Source organism: Salvelinus sp. IW2-2015, linkage group LG18 (assembly GCF_002910315.2).
Source record: "Salvelinus sp. IW2-2015 linkage group LG18, ASM291031v2, whole genome shotgun sequence".
In the NCBI taxonomy this organism is placed as follows: domain Eukaryota; kingdom Metazoa; phylum Chordata; class Actinopteri; order Salmoniformes; family Salmonidae; genus Salvelinus; species Salvelinus sp. IW2-2015.
The window spans coordinates 65939078-65955158 of NC_036858.1; the positions used below are offsets into that span (position 1 = coordinate 65939078).

Sequence of the window (16081 nt, forward strand, 5' to 3'; positions counted from 1 at the left end):
ATCAGATGCTCAAAAGATAGAAAAAGATTCACAAGCATTCAGATGTTTCAAGATAGGAAACATAGATTCACATGCATTCAGATGCTCACAAGAATAGAAAAAGATTCACAAGCATTCAGATGTTTCAAGATAGAAACATAGATTCACATGCATTCAGATGCTCCAAGATAGAAACATAGATTCACCATGCATCCAGATGCTCCAAGATAGAAACAGAGAATCACATGCATTCAGATGCTCCAAGTGATAGAAACATAGATTCACATTGCATTTTCAGATGGCTCAAGATAGAAACATAGATTCACATGCATCCAGATGCTCCAAGATAAGAAACAGAGAATCACATGCATTCAGATGCTCCAAGATAAGAAACATAGATTCACATGCATCCAGATGCTCCAAGATAGAAACAGAGAATCACATGCATCCAGAGGCTCCAAGATAGAAACAGAGAAGCACATGCATTCAGATGCTCCAAGATAGAAAACATAGATTCACATGCATTCAGATGCTCCAGAGGATAGAAACAGAGAATCACATGCATTTCAGATGCTCCAAAGATAGAAACAAGAATCACATGCATCCAGATGCTCCAAGATAGAAACAAGAGAATCACATGCATTTCAGATGCTCCAAGATAGAAACGAGAGAATCACATGCATCAGATGCCCAAGATAGAAACAGAGAATCACATGCATTCAGATGCTCCCAAGATAGAAACATCATCATCATTCGTTTCATAATCCCTGACAGAACATCATTGACTAGTTGGTTGTATAATGATGATGACAGATCTGGTTAACTATACACATCAACACCAAAACATGAAGAACACCTTCCTAAGTATGAGTTGCCAACAAATAGGGTCTAATCTAAAGATGATGTAAATAGGGTGTCTAATTCTAAAGATGATGTAAAATAGGGTCTATCTAAAGATGATGTAAAATAGGGTCTAATCTAAAGATGATGTAAATAGGGGTCTAATTCTAAAGATGATGTAAAATAGGGTCCTAATTCAAAGATGATGTTAAAATAGGGGTCTAATCTAAAGATGATGTAAAATAGGGTCTAATCTAAAGATGATGTAAAATAGGGTCTAATCTAAAGATGATGTAAAATAGGGTCTAATCTAAAGATACACGAAAATATGTGTTTTTAGATCATTGACGTTAAAGGTTAGAAAATGACAATTTATTGTAAAGTAGTTTGACAACCCTGTTTGTAAGCTTTAAAATGATATCAAACTCAACTGTTTACCTTTTCCAGTTATGAAGACATGGATGTGTCATGATAGGGTGGTGTAGGCAAAATGGGTCAACTTTGAGTACCTCTATCTCCTGAATGCTTTGGACCAAAAAGTCACTTTCTGACCACTTCTACCATAGGAAAATATGTATGGAAAGTTTCATTGAAATGAAAAGGGGTCCAAAAACCCAGCCCTTTCTCCTTTTCCAGCAGCCTCTTTACTGTCTCCAACTCCTTCTCCTCAGTGTTTGTCATACCGAGTTTAATCTGACTCAAGACAGACATCCAATCACATTTTTTTCAGACAGCAGTAAGGGGTAAGAAATGTTGGTTGAGAAAATACCCTCTCCATTCAAATCAAATTTTATTGGTCACATACACGTGTTTAGCAGATGTTATTGCGGGTGTAGCGAAATGATTGTGCTTCTAGTTCCGACAGTGCAGCCATATCTAACAAGTAATATCTAACAATTTCACACCATATACCTAATACACACAAATCTAGGTAAAGGAATGGAATTAAGAATATCTAAATATATGGAAGAGCAATGTCAGAGTCGCATAGACTTAGATACAGTAGAACAGTATAGAATACAGTATATACATATGAGATGAGTGTAAGATATGCAAGATATGTAAACATTATTAAAGTGACTAGTGTTCCATTTATTAAAGTGGCCAATGATTTCAAGTCTATGTATATAGGCAGCAGCCTCTCTGTGCTAGTAAACGCAATTTAACAGTTTGATGGCCTTGAGATAGAAGCTGTTTTTCAGTCTCTCGGTTCTAGCTTTGATGCATCTGTACTGACCTCGCTTTCTGGATGACAGCGGGGTGAACAGGCAGTGGCTCGGGTGGTTGATAGCCTTGATGATCTTTTTAGCCTTCCTGTGACATCGGGTGCTGTAGGTGTCCTGGAGGGCAGGTAGTTTGCCCCCGGTGATGCGTTGTGCAGACCGCACCACCCTCTGGAGAGCCCTGCGGGTGTGGGCGGTGCAGTTGCTGTACCAGGCGGTGATACAGCCCGACAGGATGATCTCAATTGTGCCTCTGTAAAAGTTTGTGAGGGCTTTAGGTGACAAGCCACATTTCTTCAGCCTCCTAAGGTTGAAGAGGCGCTAATGCGCCTTCTTCACCACGCTGCCTGTGTGGGTGGACCATTTCAGTTTGTCAGTAATGTGTATGCCGAGGAACTTAAAACTTTCCACCTTCTCCACTGCTGTCCCATCAACGTGAATAGGCGGGTGCTCCCTCTGCTGTTTCCGGAAGTCCATGATCATCTCCTTTGTTTTGTTCACGTTGAGTGAGAGGTTATTTTCCTGGCACCACACTCCCAGAGCCCTCACCTCCTCCCTGTAGGCTGTCTCGTCATTGTTGGTAATCAAGCCTACTACTGTTGTGTCGTCTGCAAACTTGATGATTGTGTGGTAGGCATGCTTGGCCATGCACTCATTGGTGAACAGGGAGTATGGGAGGGGGCTGAGCACGCACCCTTGTGGGGCCCCAGTGTTGAGGATCAGCGAAGTGGAGGTGTTGTTTCCTACCTTCACCACCTGGGGGCGGCCCGTCAGGAAGTCCAGGACCCAATTGCATAGGGCGGTATTCAGACCCAGGGCGTCAAGCTTAATGATGAGCTTGGAGGGTACTATGGTGTTGAATGCCAAGCTATAGTCAACAAACAGCATTCTTACATAGGTATTCCTCTTGTCCAGATGGAATAGGGCAGTGGGCAGTGTGATGCCGATTGCATCGTCTGTGGATCTATTGGGGCGGTAAGAAAATTGAAGTGGGTCTAGGGTGTCAGGTAGGGTGGAGGTGATATGATCCTTGACTAGTCTCTCAAAGCACATCATGATGACGGAAGTGAGTGCTACGGGGCGATAGTCGTTTAGCTCAGTTACCTTTGCATTCTTGGGCACAGGAACAATGGTGGCCATCTTGAAGTATGTGGCGACAGAAGACTGGGATAGGGAGGGATTGAATATGTCCGTAAACACACCAGCCAGCTGGTCTTTACATGATTTGAGGACGCAGCTAGTGATGCCGTCTGGGCCGGCAAGTGTTAACACGCTTAAATGTCTTACTCACGTTGGCCACGGAGAAGGAGAGCCCACAGTCCTTGGTAGCGGGCCGCGTCAGTGGCACTGTGTTATCCTCAAAGCGGGCAAAGAACGTGTTTAGCTTGTCCGGAAGCAAGACGTTGGTGTCCGCGACGTGGCTGGTTTTCCTTTTGTAGTCCGTGATTGTCTGTAGACCCTGCCACATACGTTTCGTGTCTGAGCCGTTGAATTGTAACTCCACTTTGTCTCTATACTGATGTTTTGCCTGTTTGATTGCCTTGCAGGGGGAATGACTACTCTGTTTGTATTCTGCCATATTCCCAGTCACCTTGCCATGGTTAAATGTGGTGGTTCGCGCTTTCAGTTTTGCGCGAATGCTACCATCTATCCACAGTCTCTGGTTAGGGTAGGTTTTAACAGTCACAGTGGGTACAACATCTCTTATACACTTCCTGATAAACTCAGTCACCGTCTCAGTGTATTCGTCAATATTATTCTCGGAGGCTACCTGGAACATATCCCAGTCCGCGTAATCAAAACAATCTTGAAGTGTGGATTCCGATTTGTCAGACCAGCGTTGAATAGTCCTTAGCACCGGTACTTCCTGTTGGAGTTTCTGCCTATAAGAAAGGATGAGCAAAATGGAGCAATTGTTGAGTGTTTAAGCAGCGCGAGTACTAGCATCGATATGCTGATAGAATTTAGGCAGCCTTTTCCTCAAATTTGCTTTGTTAAAATCCCCAGCTACAATAAATGCAGCATCAGGATAATGTATATGGTTTCCAGTTTGAATAAAGTCCAGTGAAGTTCCTTGAGGGCCGTCGTGGTATAGTCTTGCGGGGGGATATACACGGCCGTGACTATAAACAAAGATAATTATTTTGGGAGATAATACGGTTGGCATTTGATTGTGAGCTATTCTAGGTTGGGTGAAAAAAAGGACTTGAGTTCCTGTATGATGTCTCTCTGGAAAGAAACCCTTGCCCTGAGCTCGTCAACTTTATTATCCAGGGACTGAACATTAGCGAGTAATATACTCGGAAGCGGTGGGTGCTGTGTGCGCCTCCTAAGTCGGACTAGAAAACCGCTCCGAGTACCTCTCCTTTGCCGGCGTTGTTTTGGGTCAGCCTCTGGAATCAGTTCAATTGCTCTGGGTGGTGCGAACAAAGGATCCACTTCGGGAAAGATGTATTCCTGGTTCTAATGCTGTTACCACCGCTCTGATATCCAACAGTTCTTCCTGGCTGTATGTAATAACACATAACATTTTCTGGGCTAACAATGTAAGAAATAATACATAAAAAAACGAAATACTGCAAAGTTTGCTATGAACTAGAAGCGAGGCAGCCCTCTCTGTCGGCGCCATCTTGATAGTACTATGCACTTGCAATAGTACTCGTCTATGTAAAAGCAATATGGCTTTATGCTAGCACATTGTGAATACGTATTCAGAGCACATATAAAGCCATATCCCTAAGGATTTCTGCCGGAAAACTATTCAATGTGATTTCTCTCAGACTCTCACATGCACGCACAGAGTATAGACGCACACACACACTCTACAAGAAGACTTTCAAAGTGAGAGTGAACACTTATGGCCCCAAAGCAATTTGTCTTAGCTGTCAGCCATGGTGAGAATTGATTAGCACAGTAACAGTTGGACATGGTCCTGAGTTGTTTCAAAATGGTGCCATATTCCCAAGATCAGGGCTCTCCAACCCTGTTCCTGGAGAGCTACCCCCTCTTGAAGGTTTTCACTCCAACCCTGTTCCTGGAGAGCTACCCCCTCTTGAAGGTTTTCACTCCAACCCTGTTCCTGGAGAGCTACCCTCCTGTAGGTTTTCACTCCAACCCTGTTCCTGGAGAGCTACCCCCTCTTTGAAGGTTTTCACTCCAACCCTGTTCCTGGAGAGCTACCCCTCTTGAAGGTTTTCACTCCAACCCTGTTCCTGGAGAGCTACCCCTTCTTGAAGGTTTTTTTCTCCAACCCTGTTCCTGGAGAGCTACCCCTCCTGAAGGTTTTCACTCCAACCCTGTTCCTGGAGAGCTACCCTCCTGTAGGTTTTCACGCCAACCCTGTTCCTGGAGAGCTACCTCCGGTAGGTTTTCACACCAACCCTGTTCCTGGAGAGCTATCCTCCTGTAGGTTTTCACTCCAATAGTGTTCCTGGAGAGCTACCCTCCTGTAGGTTTTCACTCTAACCCTGTTCCTGGAGAGCTATCCTCCTGTAGGTTTTCACTCCAATAGTGTTCCTGGAGAGCTACCCTCCTGTGCGTTTTCACTCTAACCCTGTTCCTGGAGAGCTATCTCGGTGCGTTTTCACTCTAACCCTGTTCCTGGAGAGCTACCCTCCGTAGGTTTTCACACCAACCTGTTCCTGGAGAGCTACCCTCCTGTAGGTTTTCACTCCAATAGTGTTCCTGGAGAGCTACCCTCCTGTAGGTTTTCACTCTACCTGTTCCTGGAGAGCTATCCTCCTGTAGGTTTTCACTCTAACCCTGTTCCTGGAGAGCTATCCTCCTGTAGGTTTTCACTCTAACCCTGTTCCTGGAGAGCTACCGTCTTGTAGGTTTTCAGTCCACCCTGTTCCAGGAGAGCAACCGTCCTGTAGGTTTTCACTTTAAACCCATTTGTAACTAACCTGGTTCAGCTTATCAACCAGCACATTTTTAGAATCAGGTGCTCTAGATTAGGGTTGGAGAGGGTAGCTCTGGATGGCAGGATCCGGCTGTATGTTTGACACCCCTGGGGTATAGGGTTCCATTTGGAACGCAGGCCTCAGAGTCAAATTTCCCTCACCACAGCAGTGGCAGGTCAGCTCCCAGAGACGCCCAGCTCAGGATCAACGTCAGCACCCCAACACCATCATACTGCAGGGTCACAGAGAGAGAAAAGGTATAGTATTATTACACTGTTTATAACACACTATAATAATTATAACCCTGGCCAACAAACATTAGAATCTTCAAATTGCTATAGTCATAGTGTAGTCATCAAGTATGCAGTCATCAAGGATGTGATAATCAAAGATGATGATGTCATCATTAGTGATGGGGAAATATCTTGAACATCAAATCGTAATAAAATCATAGCATCGAATCACAAAACTATCATATCGGTCCCTCAGTATGGTGATAATATGGTATGGTGAGGTCCCTCAGTATGGTGATATAAGGATGGTGAGGTCCCTCAGTATGGTGATAATATGGTATGGTGAGGTCCTCAGTATGGTGATAATAAGGTATGGTGAGGTCCCTCAGTATGGTGATAATAAGGTGTGGTGAGATCCTCAGTATGGTGATAATAAGGTATGGTGAGGTCCCTCAGTTGGTGATAATATGGTATGGTGAGGTCCCTCAGTATGGTGATAATATGGTATGGTGAGGTCCCTCAGTATGGTGATAATAAGGTATGGTGAGGTCCCTCAGTATGGTGATAATATGGTATGGTGAGGTCCTCAGTAGGTAATCAGGTATGGGGTCCTCAGTATGGTGATAATATGGTATGGTGAGGTCCCTCAGTATGGTGATAATATGGTATGGTGAGGTCCCTCAGTAGGTGATAAATGGTATGGTGAGGTCCTCAGTATGGTGATAATAGTAGGTGAGTCCTCAGTATGGTGATAGATGGTGAGGTCCCTCAGTATGGTGATAATAAGGTGTGGTGAGATCCTCAGTATGGTGATAATAAGGTGTGGTGAGATCCCTCAGTATGGTGATAATAAGGTGTGGTGAGATCCCTCAGTATGGTGATAATATAGTATGGTGAGGTCCCTCAGTATGGTGATAATATGGTATGGTGAGGTCCCTCAGTATGGTGATAATATGGTATGGTGAGGTCCCTCAGTATGGTGATAATATGGTATGGTGAGTCCCTCAGTATGGTGATAATATGGTATGGTGAGGTCCCTCAGTATGGTGATAATATTGTATGGTGAGGTCCCTCAGTATGGTGATAATTGGTATGGTGAGATCCCTCAGTATGGTGATAATATTGTATGGTGAGGTCCCTCAGTACGGTGATAATATAGTATGGTGAGATCCTCAGTATGGTGATAATATGGTATGGTAAGGTGCCTCAGTATGGTGGTAATTGGTATGGTGAGGTCCCTCAGTATGGTGATAATATAGTATGGTGAGGTCCTCAGTATGGTGATAATATGGTATGGTGAGGTCCCTCAGTATGGTGAATATATGGTATGGTGAGGTCCCTCAGTATGGTGATACTATGGTATGGTGAGGTCCCTCAGTATGGTGATAATTGGTATGGTGAGGTCCTCAGTATGGTGATAATATGGTATGGTGAGGTCCCTCAGTATGGTGATAATATGGTATGGTGAGATCCCTCAGTATGGTGATAATAAGGTACGGTGAGTTCCCTCAGTATGGTGATAATATGGTATGGTGAGGTCCCTCAGTATGGTGATAATATGGTATGGTAAGGTCCCTCAGTATGGTGATATATGGTATGGATAGGTCCCTCAGTATGGTGATATATGGTATGGTGAGGTCCTCAGTATGGTGATAATAAGGTATGGTGAGGTCACTCAGTATTGTGATAATAAGGTATGGTGAGGTCCCTCAGTAAGTGATAATATGGTTGGTGAGGTCCTCAGTATGGTTATTGTATGGTGAGGTCCCTCAGTATGGTGATAATATGGTATGGTGAGGTCCCTCAGTATGGTGATAATGGTTGGTGAGGTCCCTCAGTATGGTGATAATATGGTATGGTGAGGTGCCTCAGTATGGTGATAATATGGTATGGTGAGGTGCCTCAGTATGTTGATAAATATGGTGTTAGTGAGGTCCCTCAGTATGGTGATAATACGTTGGTGAGGTCCCTCAGTATGGTGATAATATGGTATGGTGAGGTCCCTCAGTATGGTGATAATAAGGTATGGTGAGGTCCCTCAGTATGGTGATAATAAAGTTGGTGAGGTCCTCAGTATGGTGATAATATGGTATGGTGAGGTGCCTCAGTATGTTGATAATATGGTATAGTGAGGTCCTCAGTATGGTGATATAAGGTATGGTGAGGTCCCTCAGTATGGTGATAATATGGTATGGTGAGGTCCCTCAGTATGGTGATAATAGGTATGGTGAGGTCCCTCAGTATGGTGATAATATAGTATGGTGAGGTCCTCAGTATGGTGATAATATGGTATGGTGAGGTGCCTCAGTATGTTGATAATATGGTGTGGAGGTCCTCGGTATGGTGATAATAAGGTATGGTGAGGTCCCTCAGTATGGTGATAATATGGTATGGTGAGGTCCTCAGTATGGTGATAATAAGGTATGGTGAGGTCCTCAGTATGGTGATAATAAAGTATGGTGAGGTACCTCAGTAAGTGATAATATGGTATGGTGAGGTCTCTCAGTATGGTGATAATATAGTATGGTGAGGTCCCTCAGTATGGTGATATTGTATGTGTGAGGTCCTCGTATGGTGATAATATGGTATGGTGAGGTCCCTCAGTATGGTGATAATATGGTATGGTGAGGTCCCTCGTATGGTGATAATATAGTATGGTGAGGTCCCTCAGTATGGTGATAATATTGTATGGTGAGGTCTCTCAGTTGGTGATAATATGGTATGGTGAGGTCCCTCAGTATGGTGATAATATGGCATGGTGAGGTCCCTCAGTAAGATGATAATATGTTGGTGAGGTCCTCGGATGGTGATAATATTGTATGGTGAGATCCCTCAGTATGGTGATAATATGGTATGGTGAGGTCCCTCAGTATGGTGATATATATGGTGTGGTGAGGTCCGTCAGTATGGTGATAATATGTATGGTGAGGTCCCTCAGTAAGGTGATAATATAGTATGGTGAGGTCCCTCAGTATGGTGATAATATGGTATGGTGAGGTCCCTCAGTATGGTGATAATATGGTATGGTGAGTTCCCTCAGTATGGTGATAATACGGTTGGTGAGGTCCCTCAGTATGGTGATAATATGGTATGGTGAGGTCCCACAGTATGGTGATAATACGGTTTGGTGAGGTCCTCGTATTGTGATAATATGGTGTGGTGAGTCCCTCAGTATGGTGATAATAGGTATGGTGAGGTCCCTCAGTATGGTGATAAATAAGGTATGGTGAGGTCCCTCAGTAAGTGATAATATGGTTATGGTGAGGTCCCTCAGTATGGTGATAATATAGTTGGTGAGGTCCCTCAGTATGGTGATAATATTGGTATGGTGATTTCTCTCAGTATGGTGATAATATGGTATGGTGAGGTCCTCGTATGGTGATAATATAGTATGGTGAGGTCCCTCGGTATGGTGATAATATGGTATGGTGAGATCCCTCAGTATGGTGATAATATGGTATGGTGAGGTCCCTCAGTATGGTGATAATATGGTGTGGTGAGGTCCCTCAGTATGGTGATAATATTGTATGGTGAGGTCCCTCAGTATGGTGATAATATTGTATGGTGAGGTCCCTCAGTAAGGTGATAATATCGTATGGTGAGGTATGGGCTGTTAACTCTGCCTCGCCATTCAAAAGTCCTCTCTTCGGAGACGGCGAAAGCTCTGTAGTGAACAGCATATGAAGAGGAGGAGAGATGTCAGGGCGCATCATCTCTGTTGTCCTCCAGTCGATAACAGCCTCTTTACGACTTCATGATGCAGGCAATGAGACATGCATCCTGTCTGCTCCCTCCAAACCATCCCCCATGGACAGACAATAGGAAATGCATTTCTCTGCCCCTCTCGACCCCCCACTCACTCCAATCCACCCCCTCTCCACTTATGAACTAATGCCTTCAGGAAATTACATCATCACCATGTGACCACAATCTTGTAGTGCAGTGAAAACGTGTGTGTTTGTGTGCATATACATTGTGTGTGTCTACGTACACTACCGGTCAAAAGTTTTAGAACACCTTATTTGTATTATTTTCAACATTGTAGAATACTAGTGAAGAGATCAAAACCATGAAATAACACATATGGAATGAAGTAGTAACCAAAAAAGTATGACAAGGTGAGACAGGGAGCACAGAGGGCCAAGATGAGTTACATGCTTACTATATGCTGAGTGTGTATGATGTGTGTGTATTTGTATTTGTATTTATTATAGATCCCCATTAGCTCCTGCCAAAGCAGCAGCTACGCTTCTTGGGGTCTGGCAAAATTAAAGCAGTAAACATGTATTAATCACATCTTTACTAATGCTGCAGAAACGTGCTTGAAAGCAGTATCCAGATCTATCAGATGTAGTGATCACAATATAGTAGCCATATCTAGGAAAATCTAAGTTCCAAAGGCTGGGCCTAATATAGTCTATAAGAGGTCATACAATAAGTTTTGTAGTGATTCCTGTGTTGTTGATGTAAAGAATATTTGTTGGTTTGCGGTGTGTAATGGGGAGCAAACACAATTTTCCCCAAAACTTTACGAAGGGTTGGTCACAGGCTGATTGGTGGGCTATTTGAGCCAGTGAAGGGGCTTTACTATTCTTAGGTAGCGGAATGACTTTTGCTTCCCTCCAGGTCTGGGGGCACACACTTTCCAGTAGGCTTGAATTGAAAATATGGCAAATAGGAGTAGCAATATCATCCGCTATTATCCTCAGTAATTTTCCATCCAAACTGTCAGACCCCAGTGGCTTGTCATTGTTGGTAGACAACAATAATTTTTCCACACTCACAATTCCAAATTACAATGCTTGTCTTTCATAATTATGTCAGATATACTTGGATGTGTAGTGTCAGCGTTTCTTGCTGGCATGTCATGCCTAAGTTTGCTAATCTTGCCAATAAAAAAAATAATTAAAGCAGTTGGCAATATCAGTGGGTTTTGTGTTGAATGAGCCATCTGATTCAATGAATGATGGAGCTAAGTTTTACTTTTTTCACAAAATGTCATTTAAGGTGCTTTAAAGCTTTTTACTATCATTCTTTATATAATTTATTTTTGGTTTCATAGTGTAGTTTTTTTTTATTTATTTAGTTTAGTTACATGATTTCTCTATTTGCAGTATGTTTGCCAATCGGTTGTGCAGCCAGACTTATTTGAAATTTATTTTGCCTCATCCCTCTCAACCATACAAGTTTTCAATTCCTCATCAATCTACAGGGATTTAACAGTTTCTACAGTCATTGCATTAATGGGTGCATGCTTATTAGCAACTGGAATAAGCAATTTCATAAATGTGTCAAGTACAACATGTGTTTGCTCCTCATTACACATCACAAACTAACACATATTCTTTACATCAACAACACAGGAATCACTACAAAACTTATTGTATGACCTCTTATACACTACATTAGGCCCAGCCTTTGGAACTTWGYTTTTCCTAGATATGGCTACTATATTGTGATCACTACATCTGATGGATCTGGATACTGCTTTCGAGCACATTTCTGCAGCATTAGTAAAGTTGTGATTAATGCATGTTGATGATTTCATTAATGTGCTGTTTGTAACTACCCTGGTAGGTTGACTGATAACCTGAACCAGGTTGCAGGCACTGGTTATAGTTTGAAGCTTTTTTTGAGTGGCCAGCATGATGAAACCTCTCTGTTGATATCACATAAATAATTAAGCATTTCACACATGTTATCCAGATACTGACTGTAAGCACTTGGTGGTCTATAGCAGCTTCCCACAGGAATGGGCTTTAGGTGAGGCAGATGAACCTGTAGCCATATTACTTCAACAGTAGTTAACATGAGATCCTCTCTAATCTTTACAGGAATGTGGTTCTGAATATAAACAGCAACACCTCCACCACTGGCATTTCTGTATTTTCTGTAAATGTTATAACCTTGTATTGCTACCACTGTATCATCAAAGTGCATTTCTGGACTTCCTACTAGGGCACACAGCCTCAGTGCTAACAGCATACATCTGCTTCATAGGCACATGCTTGCTACATACAATAGCTGTAGGATCAGCAGAGCCATTCAGGGCAGTCAGAGGGACATCAATTAGGTTACTTACATTGTGTCTACCAATGCCCCTGGTATAATGTACATTTGCTAAAGCATTATGATGACTCAGCGACACAATGGTCAGAATTAACTGAGCTGGGCTTGGGTCATTGATAAGTCATTGTTCCAACACAGACTTATAATGCTATGAAAGGATCCATGAACCCAAATGATTCGGGTGTATCCCATCCTCCTTATAAAAGGTGTTTTATTTACAAAAGGTATCGAAATTGTCAACAAAAGTTACACCCATTGAACTGCAATAATCATGTAGCCAGTTGTGAAGAGAAAGAATCCTGCTAAACATTCAATGCCACAATTCAGAGAGGACACAGGACCAGATATGATGGGTCTTTTATTAGTGTCTAGCAGAGTCAATCAGCTCTTTGAAATCCAGTTTCAACTGTTCAAAGCTGCCCTTCAAAATGTCATTAAAACCCACATGGACTATGATGGAATCGATGTCCATGTCCTGGTGTAGTACATACGGGAGCAGCTTAGTAATGTCATTTACACGAGCTCCGGGATAGGACATTGTTTTTGCACCAGGGACAGTCACATTTCTTACCATGGAGCTGCCCAAAATCACAGCTGGCGAGAAAGACGAGGAAATCCACCCACTCCCATGCTTCACAGGATGGTGCAGGCCTCCAACAGATGGAGAGGCCCCGCTCAATCCAGAGCAGGGACGGAAGGTTGCCGACGTCGACTTCGAAATCGTAGGGGAAGGAGTTGGAATAGGCACAATAGCCGCAGACACAGGTACCCCCCCCAGTGACGAAGGTGCAGGAAGATCAGGCTCCAGGGTGGCGAAATTATTAGTTGTTTGTATCTGCTCCGGGCCTCTCGTTGGAAGTCTAGACAGCTTTGCGGGAGGCCGCTGTCTTCCCCGGCTCGTGACATGCGACCATCGTCGATTGCTGTGCTCCTTCTTGCTGTGCTCCTTCGACTCCACTATCAGATGGGGAGGAGAGGCAGGAGATGGCTCCCCTGGTGAACGAACTCCAGCCAACACCGGCCAGTCGGATAACGACAAGACGGAGATGCATCCAACATGCACGAACGCCATTCAGCCACAGGCGTAGAAAAGGTAAACACTCCACTCTGTGTTTCCCCCAGTTTCTTACGTAGGCTGGCGACCTGCGTGATCAAGGAAGCCACCTCAAGCCTATAATCATCGACAAGCAAACAATTGCCACATTGGAATTCTGAACGATCCAGTTTGTCCCTAACAAACGTAGTAGATACAGCTCCTACAGCACTGGAAACCTTCATTTATTTGGCACCCCCCTTTGGGTTGTGCGGTGGGGGAGATCTTCGTGGGCTATACTCGGCCTTGTCTCAGGATGGTAAGTTGATGGTTGGAGATATCCCTCTAGTGGTGTGGGGGCTGTTCTTTTTTTCAAAGTGGGCAGGGTTATATCCTGTCTGTTTGGCCCTGTCCGGGGGTATCGTCGGACAGGGCCACAGTGTCTCCTGACCCCTCCTGTCTCAGACTCTAGTATTTATGCTCCAGTAGTTTATGTGTCGGGGGGCTAGAGTCAGTCTGTTTTATCTGGAGTATTTCTCCGGTCTTATCCGGTGTCCTGTGTGAATTTAAGTATGCTCTCTCTCTCTTTTTCTTTCTTTCTTTCTTTCTTTCTTTCTTTCTTTCTTTCTTTCTTTCTTTCTTTCTTTCTTTCTTTCTTTCTTTCTTTCCTTTCTTTCTTTCTTCTTTTTCTTTCTTTCTTTCTTTCTTTCTTTCTTCTTTCTTTCTTTCTTTCCTTTCTTTCTTTCTTTCTTTCTTTCTTTCTTTCTTTCTTCTTTCTTTCATTCTTTCATTCTTCTTCATTCCTTTTTTTTCATTCTTTCTTTTCATTCTTTCTTTCATTCTTTCTCTTCTCTCTCTCTCGGAGGACCTGAGCCCTAGGTTCATGCCCCAGGACAACCTGGCCTGATGACCTCTTGCTGTCCCCAGTTCACCTGGTCATGCTGCTTGACAAACAGGTCAAGTGTTAACTTGCTACAGTATATTAACGCTCTAGGAAGTCTGGGGTGGTTCTTGAAATGGCAGTTATGGCATGACTACAAGTCAATTCAATCAACCACAAATGTATGGTTCTTGGAAATGGGCATGGCAAATCTCCAAGAGCCAATTCCACGACAGCCCAAACAATACTTTAAAGAATTGAAGACTAAAGGGAAACAGTAACAGAACAGTAACAGGGGCAGAACAGTAACAGGGGCAGAACAGTAAAGAACAGTAACAGTCAAGAACAGTAACAGGGGCAGAACAGTAACAGGGGCAGAACAGTACAGGGGCGAACAGTAACAGGGGCAGAACAGTAACAGGGGCCAGAACAGTAACAGTAACAGAGCAGTAACAGGGCAGAACAGTAACAGGGGCAGAACAGTAACAGTAACAGAGCAGTAACAGGGACAGAACGTCAGACAGAAGATAATAGGGACAGAACAGTAACAGAAACAGAACAGTAACAGGGACTGAACAGTAAACAGTAACAGAGCAGTAACAGGGACAGAACGTGACAGAAAAGTAACAGAAGTAACAGGGACAGAACAGTAACAGAACGGTAACAGAACTGTAACAGAAAAGTACAGAAGTAACAGGGAAGAACAGTAACCGGGACAGAACGGTGACAGGGACAGAACTGTAACAGGGATAGAACGTAACAGGGACTGAACAGTAACAGTAACAGAGCAGTAACAGGGACAGAACAGTAACATAAAAGTAAAAGAAGTAACAGGACAGAAGAGTAACAGGGACAGAACAGTAACATGGACAGAAGAGTAACAGGGATAGAACAGTAACAGAACAGGGACAGAATAGGATTAGAACAGGAACAGAGCAGTAAAAGGACAGAACAGTAACAGACCAGTAGCAGACCAGTAACAGGGACTGACAGTAACAGTAACAGACAGTAACAGGGGCAGAACTGTAACACGGACAGAACAGTAACAGAACAAGGACAGAATAGTGACAAGAATGAAACAGTAGCAGAACAGTAACAGAGACAGAACAGTAACAGTGATAGAACAGTAACAGGGACTGAACAGTAACAGAACAAGGACAGAATAGTGACAAGAATAGAACAGTAGCAGAACAGTAACAGAGACAGAACAGTAACAGTGATAGAACAGTAACATGGACAGAACAGTAACAGGGACAGAACAGTAACAAGAATAGAACAGTAGCAGAACAGTAACAGAACAGTAACAGGGTCAGAACTGTTACAGGGTCAGAACAGTAACAGGGATAGGAAAGTAACAGAGACAGAACAGTAACAGGGGCAGAACAGTAACAGGGATAGAACAGAGACAGAACAGTAACAGGGACAGAACAGTAACAGGGACTGAACAGTAACAGTAACAGAAGTAACAGGGATAGAACAGTAATAGGGACAGAACTGTAACAGGGACCGAATGGTAACATGGACAGAACAGTAACAGGGATAGGACAGTAACAGGGATAGGACAGTAACAGAACAGGGACAGAATAGGAATAGAAAAGTAAAATAAGTAACAGGGACAGAACAGTAACATGGACAGAAGATTAACAGGGATAGAACAGTAACAGAACAGGGACAGAATAGGAATAGAACAGGAACAGAACAGTAAAAGGGACAGAACAGTAACAGGTGCAGAACAGTAGCAGACCAGTAACAGTAACAGAGCAGTAACAGTAACAGAGCAGTAACAGGGATAGGAAGTAACAGGGATAGGACAGTTAAGCAGAACAGGACAGAATAGGAATAGTAACAGGGGACAGAACCAGTAACAGGGACAGAACAGTAACAGAGCAGTAACCAGGGACGAACAGTAACATAAAGTAGCC

The 16081-nt window shown here is 43.4% G+C and overlaps 1 pseudogene; it reads right to left on the minus strand.

The window, feature by feature from the left end:
• LOC111977997 (protein tweety homolog 2-like) overlaps positions 1-16081 on the minus strand; it is a 115901-nt pseudogene that overhangs the window by 19712 nt on the left and 80108 nt on the right.